Here is an 11493-nt window from a genome sequence, read left to right on the forward strand (position 1 = left end):
TCGTTTTGGTCATCTGAACTTTGCTAGTTTGCTGCGTTTGCAGAAATTTGATATGGTTGCTTCATTGCCCCCTCTTGAGGCACCATTGAAACATGTTTGTGAAGGCTGTATTTTGGGCAAAATGCAGCGTTCTGCGTTTCCAAAGGATGGTTCTGTGCGGGCCACTCGCAAATTGCAACTTGTACATAGTGATGTATGTGGGCCTATGCAAACTCCGTCATTTGGTAAACACTTGTACTTCGTGACTTTCATTGATGATTACTCAAGGCATGTATGGGTATATCCACTGAAGGCAAAGTCCGAAGTGTTTTTGTGCTTCAAACAGTTTTTTCTTATGGTTGAAAATGTATCCAATTGTACTGTGGGCACCCTCCGTTCTGATCGGAGGGGGGGAGTACTTGTCTAAAGAGTTTGATGCATTTCTGGCTAGTCGTGGGATAAAACACCAATGTACAGTGCCGTATACCCCTCAGCAAAATGGTGTTGCTGAGAGGAAAAACATGTCACTTATGGAGATGGCACGATGTATGGTCAAGAGCCAAGCTTTGCCACATGCGTTTTGGCTTGAGACTGTCATGTGTGCTGCATATGTACTCAACAGGTGTCCCACTAAGGCCTTGCAGTCTATTACTCCATATGAAGCTTGGCATGGTAGGAAACCTTCTATTAGTCACTTGCGTGTCTTTGGTTGCTTGGCCTATACTTTAGTGCCTGTGCAACAACGCACAAAATTGGATGATAAGGCTGTCAAATGCATTTTTGTTGGTTACAGTGCTGAGAGCAAGGGTTATAGATTGTATCATCCGCAGTCAAAGCGTATCTTGATTAGTCGAGATGTTGCCTTTGTTATCATGTACCAAAGAGACAGGTGTGAGCTCATGGGATGTATTTGATACGTTGTTGCCTCTATTTACAGGTGGGAATTCAAATGTAAGTCCTAATGAGGCAAATATTCAGCCTATGCAGATTTCAAACGACATCATAGATCAGCCTATTTCTGAGACTGCACATGGTTTTCAGAATAGTCCAACAGAAAGCACTTTATATGTTAAATGTGTGGATGATGTACATCTAATCATTGCTCTCTATGTCAATGACATGCTACTCACAGGACCAAATGAAAGTCATATTGCTGATTTTAAGGCTGATTTGAATGCCTCTTTTGAGATGTCAGATTTGGGGCATCTGCATCATTATTTGGGGATACAATTTAAGCAGTGTGATGGAGGTATTGCTTTGTGTCAGACAAAGTATATTGAGACATTGTTGCGGAGATTTGGCCTTGAAGACTGCAAGCCTATTGCTACTCCAATGGAGACAGGTTTGAAGTTGAGTCTTCATGATGCTGGAGATCACTTTGATGTCACACTCTATCAGACAGCTGTTGGTTGCCTCATTTATGTATGTATTACAAGGCCAGACATTCAGTTTGCGTCTCACAGGTGAGCAGGTTTATGCATAGCCCAGGGTCTCAGCATTGGAAGGCAGTTAAACGCATCTTTCGCTACTTGAGTGGCACCATACATCTTGGGTTGTTTTATTCCAAGGGGGGATCGTTGCCGCCAGATTTACATGCCTTTTCGGACTCAGATTGGGCTGGTTGCTATGACACAAGAGTGTTCACAAGTGGTTTTTGTTTCATGCTCGATAGCTCATGCATATCTTGGTTGAGCAAGAAGCAACCTATTGTGGCCACTTCTAGTTGTGAAGCTGAGTACAGGGTAGCTTTCACAGCTACGGTTGAGTGTGTGTGGCTCAGACGGCTTATGGCTGATTTGGGTGTTGGACAGGAGTCTGCCACCTCTATCTACACTGACAGTCAGAGCGCATTGGCAGTTGCGAGAAACCCAGTTTTTCATGCTCGCACAAAGCACATTGAGGTGCATTATCACTATGTTAGGGAGAGACTCTCAACAGGAGAGATCAGCTTGGCCTATGTGCCAACACAGGACAACCTCGCCGATCTTTTCACAAAGGCGCTTCCTCGTGAGAAGTTCGAAGCTTTCCGCAAAGCTTTGGGCTTGCTCCCCTTTGTGGATTGATCTACTTCGGGCATGGCACTCCCCTATACATGAGTGCCAGCTCTCGTTCACACCATCACTCCCAAGGAGGATTTGTTGCCATATACATAGGCAGTGATGTGTGTGAACACACTTAGGACCGCCGGGGCACTTTTTCCCTCTTTAGGAGGTTTTTTTCCCCGGCTTGTATATACGCCCATCATTCTAGGGCTAACTTATCTTTTGTACATTGACACAATCTAATACACTTTGTGTTGTGTGCATTCTTGCTTCTTCTTCTCCAAGCTTTGTGTGCTTTCCTGCAACCCTAATTCCAACAAACTCTCTTTTCAACACTTGGAAAATCCCATGACGAATTTATACTAGTAGAAACTATGCCCTTTTGGTTTTAGGCATAAAACACACTCCTCCCAAAGAGCTGTAATATTCTTATATGTACATTGTAAAGAATTGCAGCATGCATTGTTTTGTTCAGTATGATATACATCATAACTACAAGAGCATGATCAACCATAACATCGAGTCATGAAAAATTAGCACGAGTCGTGAGTGAATGTTTGCAAGGGCTCATCCAAAATTTCTTGACAACTTGGAAAATGGCCACTTTTTCAAACATGTAAACCCATTTGCAACAAAGAGTTGTAATTTTGTTTGAAAAAAGGCTATTGAAAAAAACTAAGAGCATTACTCGATCGTTTCTCTATCTCGACAAACAAGCTATTTTTCTAACAAAAAAACAACGTAGATACCACCTACAAAGCTATGTTTTCAAAACTTAGCAAAACTATGAACTAAACAAGTATCTTCTCAAACAAAAATGACAATTTTTTGGAAACTAAAAGTATGTGTTAACGTGATCTAAAAAGTCATGACAATTATGCTTGAATGGGATGCTCATCTTCCTCCTCATTCCTAGCCTCCTCTCCCATTGGAGTGACTGTAAGAGTAGTGTTAGTAACTTGTTCCTAGCCTCCTCTCCCATTGGAGTGACTGCAAGAGTAGTGTTAGTAACTTGTTCCTCAGCCTCTATGCCATTTGGCTCATAATCCACAAGGTCAACTATCTCCCCAACCTGCTCACTACCAATCGGAGGCTGTGGCTCTCTAGATGCATAAAAAAAATGAGGATCAGATTCCATGCTCTTCATTCCCACCTCTTGGAACTCATCTGGTAACTCCTTGAGAGTTGTCACTCTTTGCTTGATAAATTTTGCCTATAGTGGATCACATTCCACTAAAACCACATTTGTACCTCTTTTCAATGCATTGACAGTTGTGGTACCAGTCCCCGCAAAGAGATCCATCATCCACTCTCCTTTCATAGAAAGTAAATCAATTAAATCCATCATCAAAAGCTGAGGTCTTTGATATGGATTTATGACTCCTTGTAGACCCACACTTGTGTGCTTGAACTTTTTATAAACTCCTGGTCGTTCAAAAACATTTGTGTGATTTGGTTTCATAACAAAATTGTATGATCCTCTACTTTGCACGCCCAATGATGAATAAAAACCAATTGTAGCAAACTCACAAGCCCAAGAGAGACGATCAAATTTATAACCATGGATGTTTGGCTTTGTCCTACAAAACAAAATTTAACATGTAAGAAAAGAGCAACACATAATAACACCTTAATGCTAGTATCAAAATATTCAAAGGTTTTACTTACCATGTCATCATTTGACAAAATATTTGATTATGGGCATGACAAGGACAAAATATTTGATTATGGGCATCTTAAAAATATCATCTTGTAGATCCCAAATTTCTCCATCACGAGAAAAGTAAGTTGAAAATAGTTATCATATTGTTTCACATTGGGATTCTAACTTGCTCCACGACTACCTTTCTTTCTTAATTCAAGACCACACTTTCACAAAGTGCAGCTCGAAACTTGTCATTAATTTTCTCACCATGCTTCAAGGAATCAATGCACTCATTATTATGAAAGAACCTTATCTTCTGAATGAAAGTCATTTCCATTCGAAAGTCTTGCCTCCTAATTTGTTAAACCATCATACACCCAACACATTGCCATTTTGTAAGTGTCAACATCCTCGTATTCGGCAGTAAGCTCTTGCTTGGCAAGCAAAGAATGAGTGCCCTCAAGAACCCAATATCTGTAAGACTCAACATTGGCTTTAACCCAAGATTCCTTATTAGGACACTATAGGCAAGTACCTTTGCCTCCTCATTTGTTAAACCAACATACACCCAACACATTGCCGTTTTGCAAGTGTCAACATGCTCATATTTGGCAGTAAGCTCTTGCTTGGCAAGCAAAGAATGAGTGCCCCCAAGAACCCAATATTTGTAAGACTTAGCATTGGCCTTAACCCAAGATTCCTTATTAGGACACTGTTGTCTATCCACTAAAACAAGCAAGGGTAACACAATGGCATTCGGCTTATTTTTCATTTTGTACTTTAGATTATGAACATGATGTTTAACAACAACGTGAACCTCTAAGGGTCTTCTTCTTGTTTGGGGATCCATTGGTGAACGCTCAATCACACTTATGGGCAAAAATATAGGTAAAGGATCCACCATGTTATTTTGCTAAGCAAGAGAGTTTTCTCTCCTTCTTCTTCATGAACCCTTGCTTCTTTCTTTTTTTTTGTGCTTTTTGGATTCTAGAATCCACTACTTCTGTTAAGTTGGATTCTAGAATCCATTACTTCTGTTAAGTTGGATTCTAGAATCCATTTCTTTTGTCAAGCTGGATTATGGAATCCACTTCTTCTATCATCAAGTTGGATTCCAAAACCCACTCCTTGTGGCAAGTTAGATTCTAGAATCCACTTTTTACGTCAAGTTGGATTCCAGAATCCACTTCCTCAAGGAGGTTGGATTCTGGAATTTTGCTCTTGAGTTGGATTTTGGAATCCAAATTTTCACAAAGTAGGATTCTGGAAATCATTTTTTCTCACAAGCTGAGAAGGATCACCAGAATTCACTCAAAATAAAGATTTTAAAAAATAACTTGAACTTCATGTTTTATTTTTTACAAATAAATTAAGATTTTAACAATGATACGTATTTTTATCAAAATTTTGGTTTCCATTTCACAAAGAAAAATTTACAAGCTTGAATTTTGTACAGAAGTACAAAAAGGATTCTGGAATCCACATGTTTTTTCCACTTAAGATTTGGATTGTTATTTTCTACTCCAAAATATAAAAAAAGAATTTAGAACAGATGGTCATTTTTTAGTTTAAAATTTTAATTAACTAATATAATTTTTAAAAAAAATTAAAATTTTAAGTGAAAAAAAATGTTTTGATTTTTTAATTTGTGGTTGAAAAATATTTGTAATTTTTATTTGTTTTAGGATTTTGAGGCAATGTAATAAACAAAAAAACAATATTACTACTAAAAATTCAAATTTCAAAAAGACACGCTTACCTTGAAGTAGAGTTTGCACAAAAAAAGACACGATCGTAGAGAAGATAGTCGAGTGCTCCAAAGCTCCAAACACAACTTGTGTATGTGAAAAATGAACCTCTCCCTCCCCTTTTAAAGCCTCATGGTTTTTAAATTTAGAATTATTTATTTAATTAATATTAAAATTATTTTCCATTGAACAAAGACTAACCCTACTAAGGCACCCCTTCAGAAGTCCAAGTTAATTCATTTTGATTGTCACACTCTAGCAAATGGAACTCCTAACTAGTCATAGCAATTCACAACTCTTTTGCCCTTCTATCTCGTTAACACCTTCTGTAAACACAAATTTGAATGCTAATGAAGAAACTCCTTGTTCTAGACGGTGCTCAAGAAGAGTTTCTTTTGATGTGGTTAAAGAAGAACCACAACAATTTAATGGGTAGCCAGTTAATGAGAGAAAGCATGAGCAACAACCACCTCGAAGGGCAAGAGGTGAGAGAAAGCAGCGTCTTCTTTCAAGTCTAGCAATTCGAGAGACATGTAGAGTTTTTTGTTGTGCTAGAAATTGTTTGAGGAGCTTAGGATTTCATAAAATCCAACTAGAGCGTATAATTTTTTTTGGTTTAGGGAGAGGTCCACAAAATGTGTTCTTAAGGTCTTGTGTGTGACACTCCACTGTGTCAACTAAGTTTGGGTCTCAGATGTTCCAGTTTGTAGAGCAAGTTTCTTAAAAGTATTTTGTATAAGCAGTCTGAGAATTAAAAAAATCTTAGCAAATGTGGGCCAAGAAATTTTTTCTTTAACATTGAGCACACATGAAACAACCCAATATTGTTTCCTAAAGCAATGGTTGGGAAACTTCATCACCTTCAATGGAGAAGTACTACCTAACTTAAACTTCACAAATCTCCTTGACAATTTTACTAAAAGAGAGGTATACAATTTGTATGTGGAGTCACAAAAAGAAACTCTAAACCCCACTCTCTCACTTCCCTCTTTCTTGAGAATATGAAGACAATATTTCTCTCACATCAAAATTCCTAAGAAGGGCAGGATGGGTGTTCGCCAAATATGTGTGGAGCTGAAAGCAAAGCGAGACACATCAAAGACTACAGAATAAAAATTTAAGTTAAGTTTGAATTTCTAGATATTTTAAAGTGGCTATGTTGGTTATTTTGAATTAATCTTTTATATTGAAAAAATATTGAATCTCTTTTACAGTGCCCATTCTACATGCCTTGAAGATCCATAGGGAGCAGCAGAGCACAGAGCGCCAAAAATTAGCAAAGCACAGGAAAAAATGTTTAGAGAAGAAGGAGAAATATTTAGGCCTTGTCATTGATGGTATGTATCAAAAGAAAACCATGTTGCCCCATTTTATGCGTCCTCCTAAGAAACTCAAGGAGGAAAATTTTATCCAACTCCATGTTGTAGGAGCCTTAGTTTCAATGGTGTCATGTCATCAAGGATCTTTGTTAATTTTCCTAACATTCACAACGATCCTAATTTGAAATCACCATCATTCAAAACATAATCGGCGGCGAATGGCAAGGCAAACTACCACCCGTTCTCTACTTACAACTGGATAACACTAGCAGAGAAAACAAAATTCTCCTTGCATACTTGAATATGATGGTACAAAAGAAGATATTCAAAAAAGTCAAGCTTGGGTTTTTGTTGGTGGGACACACACGTGACCAGATTGACCAAATGTTTAGTAGGTTCTCAATCAAATTGCCAAAGAAAAGTGCATTGGCCTTCCACAGATGTGCACATTGTTAGAGGATTCATATGTTCCCAAGCCCTCCATCAAAATCATGGAAGAAACATATGATTTTAGATGCATTGCAACCAGTGAGGCCATTAACATGCCATCATTTGCATAGCTCAATGATCATAGTTTTCAACATCAAATTAGAATTAAGCAAGTGGAGGAACATACTCTCATGTGGTCTAAAAAATACTCAAACTCTGAAGATTAGTTGCTAGCAAAGGGTTTGAAGTTCTTACTATTTGTTCCTTATCATGAAATTAAATGAGCAAAGTACATGCTACTCTCTACAACGAGCAAGACACAAAAAGCTGAGAAAGAAAATCGCTCTATTGATTTCTTGCAATGTTTACGAGATCAAGGAGACAATACATGCAACACACGTGTCTTTTCCAGCGACCTCTCTGGCATGGTGGGAGAGTTTTTTTGCAAAGCAGGAGAAGCTAGTTGAAGAGTTCAAGAATGACACATTTCAACTATAACATGCATTTTTGTGGCATGAGAGTGGCCTTAGTGAAAGGAGTGGCAATGATGTAGCTGATAGTGTTAGTGATATGCCAATATCAATAGAGTTATTATCTCTTGTTCATGGAGAAACAAGGGAAATGTATGTTGGTCCTAGTATAGGAAGAGCAGAAAGCATCAACAACAAGAGAAAGAAATGTGGGAAGGAAATGTAAATGAGCTAACTGAAGGCACAATGATCGTGGTTCTTGCTACCAAACGATGAAAATGGTAATCCATTTTGGCTCGCAAAAGTCACAAAGGTTTTCAAAGAGCATGATGTATTGAATGCTGTGGAAGTGCATTGGTATCGGACAACTGGAGAAGATCCATTAAAAGGCAAGTACGATCCTGAGATGCTGAAACAAAGCAAAAAGGGGAAGAAAACAAGAAGTTGTCGCCGTGTGGACACACTCAATCTAGAGGATGTAGAAATCCTTGTGTATGGGTTTGATTTGAAAAAATCTGGTCACTTGTGCAAGTAACCGTAGAGATATTGAAGCAAAAAGGTCAAAGATCTCTCTTAGTTTTTGCAAGGAGAAGTATTTGTTTTTTGCAATTATTGTAATGTTTTTTGTACTCAAATTTTCATGGAATGTGATGGGTTTGGTTGGTCCAAATTAAGTCATTTTTTGAGAGTTCTCTTGATTTAAGTGAGTAAATGCATTCTAAAATGTCTAAAAAGAGAGCAATATTTATTAATTTTTCAATTCCCACCTACATAAAAAGTGATCTATTTTAAAAGATCTCTAAAAAGTAGTCCTTTTTTAATGTTTTTAATGCAAAATGGACCTGAGTGATCGTTTGCATGATTTTGTGAACATTTTTCATGACTCGCTGTTCCATGAAGCCCAAAACTGTAATGCTGCATATGGTTTAGAAATGACATTTATATACATGAAATGTAGCAACATGTATATCTATCCTTTCAATTTTCAAACAAAGAATGGCTTGAAATTACATTCAAATGATCGTTGCTAAATTTTAATCTCCGTAGGGTATAATCTAGTCAAAGAAAGAAATAGCTCAACCTGCTGCACACACAAGCATATGTTTAGATATTTGAACCAACATGAAAACTAAAACAAATAAACCAAAATCCCATTTCACTTTTAACCATCAAAATTTTTAGGTATACAAACATTGTTACATATTACATAAAGTGCTAAAGTAAGCTTGCACTTTAACTAATTACACAAACTGCTAACTTCTAGTATTACTACTACCACTACTATTACTGCTAACTCCACCAGTATTACTACTACCAGTATTATTGCTACTGCTACTATTAATGCATATGCAATTGAGTTGTTATTACTACTTCTAGTAATACTATTATTACATATAATTGAGATGATATTATTAAGCTGCTTTTAGTGCACATACAACTCAGTTACTATCACTACTATTAGTATCACACAAACTGTTAAGTAGTAGTGCACTGCTAGTATTACTATTAGTAATACGACTGTGGGTTGCTATTAAAGCTATTAGTACTACTATTAGCACATACTTTCATTAGTACTACTTCTATTAGCACATACTTTCATTAGTACTACTATTAGCACTACTACTATTACTATTAGCACTACTATTAGCACTACTACTATTAGCACTACTACTATTAGCACATACTTTCATTAGTACTACTACTATTAGCACATACTTTCATTAGTACTACTATTAGCACTACTACTATTAGCACATACTCTCATTAGTACTACTACTACTTCTATTTCTACTAACAATGCCTTTGCCATTGCTCAAAGGAAATTTTAGAGACTCCTCACTCCCCAGGAAGAGGATTGTTACTTGCTTTGTAAAGAGTATAAGAACAAGAGAAATCAAACGAAAAAAAAATCAAATTGTTTAAGCAAGTATTTATGTCACTCTTTTAGGGCTGTCAGTTATGTATTACGCATTAAGAAAGGGTTAGATCATGGGTTCGGGGTTATGCACATGATTAGATATATGGTTAGGGCTGTGGCAACAGAGGCAACTCGAGGAGAATGTCGGGCAAAGTTGGTCGAAGTTGGACAGAGCTATGCTATCTATCGAGGTGGTGCCAGCTGGGGAGCGACGGCGACCAAGGTGACTGTAGTGATGATGGAAGGTTATCACGTTGACAAGATAAAGAGTTCTCATGCCTTAAGTGGTTTTCACGTCGACTGTGCCAAGAGGTGTTAATGGTGTGGCGTGAACCTCATCCACAGGCAAATGTACACACTTTTGGTTGGGCCCACTTAGTAATTGTGCTTATTTGGGGCTGATTAGGAGGTTAATTGCCAACGATTTAGAGATTTATCAACACACCCATTGATGTGATCAAATTGATGAAATGACGTCAAATTCCTCTTAATAAGCACAAAAACACATCATTTCCACATTCCCACTGATCACAGTAAACCATTTAAGGCTTAATTTTTTACTATTTCAAACCTTTGAAATTCACTAAACACCCTCTTAAGCTGAAAACGAATCCAATTAGTGTTTTTAGAAAAATCAAGATTTCTTTTGGATTTTTTTGAACATTAAGGTATCTAGTGTGCTAATAGTCTTATGTACTCAAATGCAATGAAAACACAAGTGAAATCCAAAATTAAGCAATTGAGCTGTACATAAGCCTAAAATTCCCTATGTCTATGTGCATGCTATATGAACACAAAAAACTAATCTATGTGTATGTGCATGCTATATGAACACCAAAAACTAATATACACGTAATTAAAACAACAAATCAAGCTAAAATTTAAGCTAAAAGGCATTCTTTTATGCCCATAACTCATAAGTAGCATTTTGCTTATGCAATGCTTAATCTTGTAATACATCCATGAAGTGTATCATTAAAAAAATTATAGTGCATTGATGTCACACGCTCTTGGAGTAGGAAGAAACTCCATAAATATTCCATCGAACATGTACACATGCCCATCCAAGTTGTAGATTTGGACAACGTTGCTTCATAGCTTGATCCTACATCCTTTTAGTGTGTTTGTCTTTGCTCTTTGATGTAGAATATTAGCATGAGCATCTATTAATCCCAAAATGGGTGAATAAAGGTACTTGTGAACCACCTTCCCAGCAACCACCTTCTCTGGTCATGTGGTGCACACCCGTCTTTGTTGTGTATTTTTTAAACCATGCCTAGACCCGCGTCCTATTGATTGGGTTGTTTCTTTGCATCATGCTAGGGGTCTCTGCCATCAAACCCGAGTTCGATTTACTAGTGCTTGCCTTTGTAAGGACCATCCTCTCTCTCCTAGATCGGTAGCAAGCTGGTGCTGCACAACAGCCGCCAAACACTACTGTGCTACTGCTGCTGTTGGGCATTGCCCTATATGGGAGGATGTCCTAGCTACCACTGCTATTGCCACGGCCATTGGGCTGTCGCATTGCACCATGACACGTGTAGCTGTGTCGCACCATCAACCGTTGTCATCGGATTGCCAAAGGGTCATCACTGTGTACTTCGACACGGGTCGGCACAACTCGAGGATGTTCAGGTAGCTAGTTCTAATTCTCGCGCACTATCATTTATTTATTAGTTTTATTTATTTACTATATTTTTTATTTATCTCCAAAAATAAAATAAAAAGAACAAGACTTGAAAAATTCGATTCCAACATGGCTAGCGGGGGTAGTTTGTTGTTGCTGTTAGGTGGATTAGGGGGATATTCTCATATGTTGTCCTCCATGTACGACGACCTAAGCTTGACCATATTTGTCAGACAGTGATCGCTCGCTAGTCTAAGATGACATGATCTTCTTTAGGCTCATGAGGGATAGGGGATGTTCCCACATTGACGGAGCT

The 11493-nt window shown here is 37.8% G+C and overlaps 1 pseudogene; it reads left to right on the plus strand.

Moving 5' to 3' along the window:
- Positions 1-7117: 7117 nt before the first annotated feature.
- On the plus strand, positions 7118-7858 carry LOC147630584 (uncharacterized; annotated as a pseudogene).
- Positions 7859-11493: the final 3635 nt, after the last annotated feature.

This window comes from Cibotium barometz, chromosome 16, assembly GCF_041138505.1.
Source record: "Cibotium barometz isolate CiBa-2024 chromosome 16, ASM4113850v1, whole genome shotgun sequence".
Taxonomy (NCBI): Eukaryota; Viridiplantae; Streptophyta; class Polypodiopsida; order Cyatheales; family Cibotiaceae; genus Cibotium; species Cibotium barometz.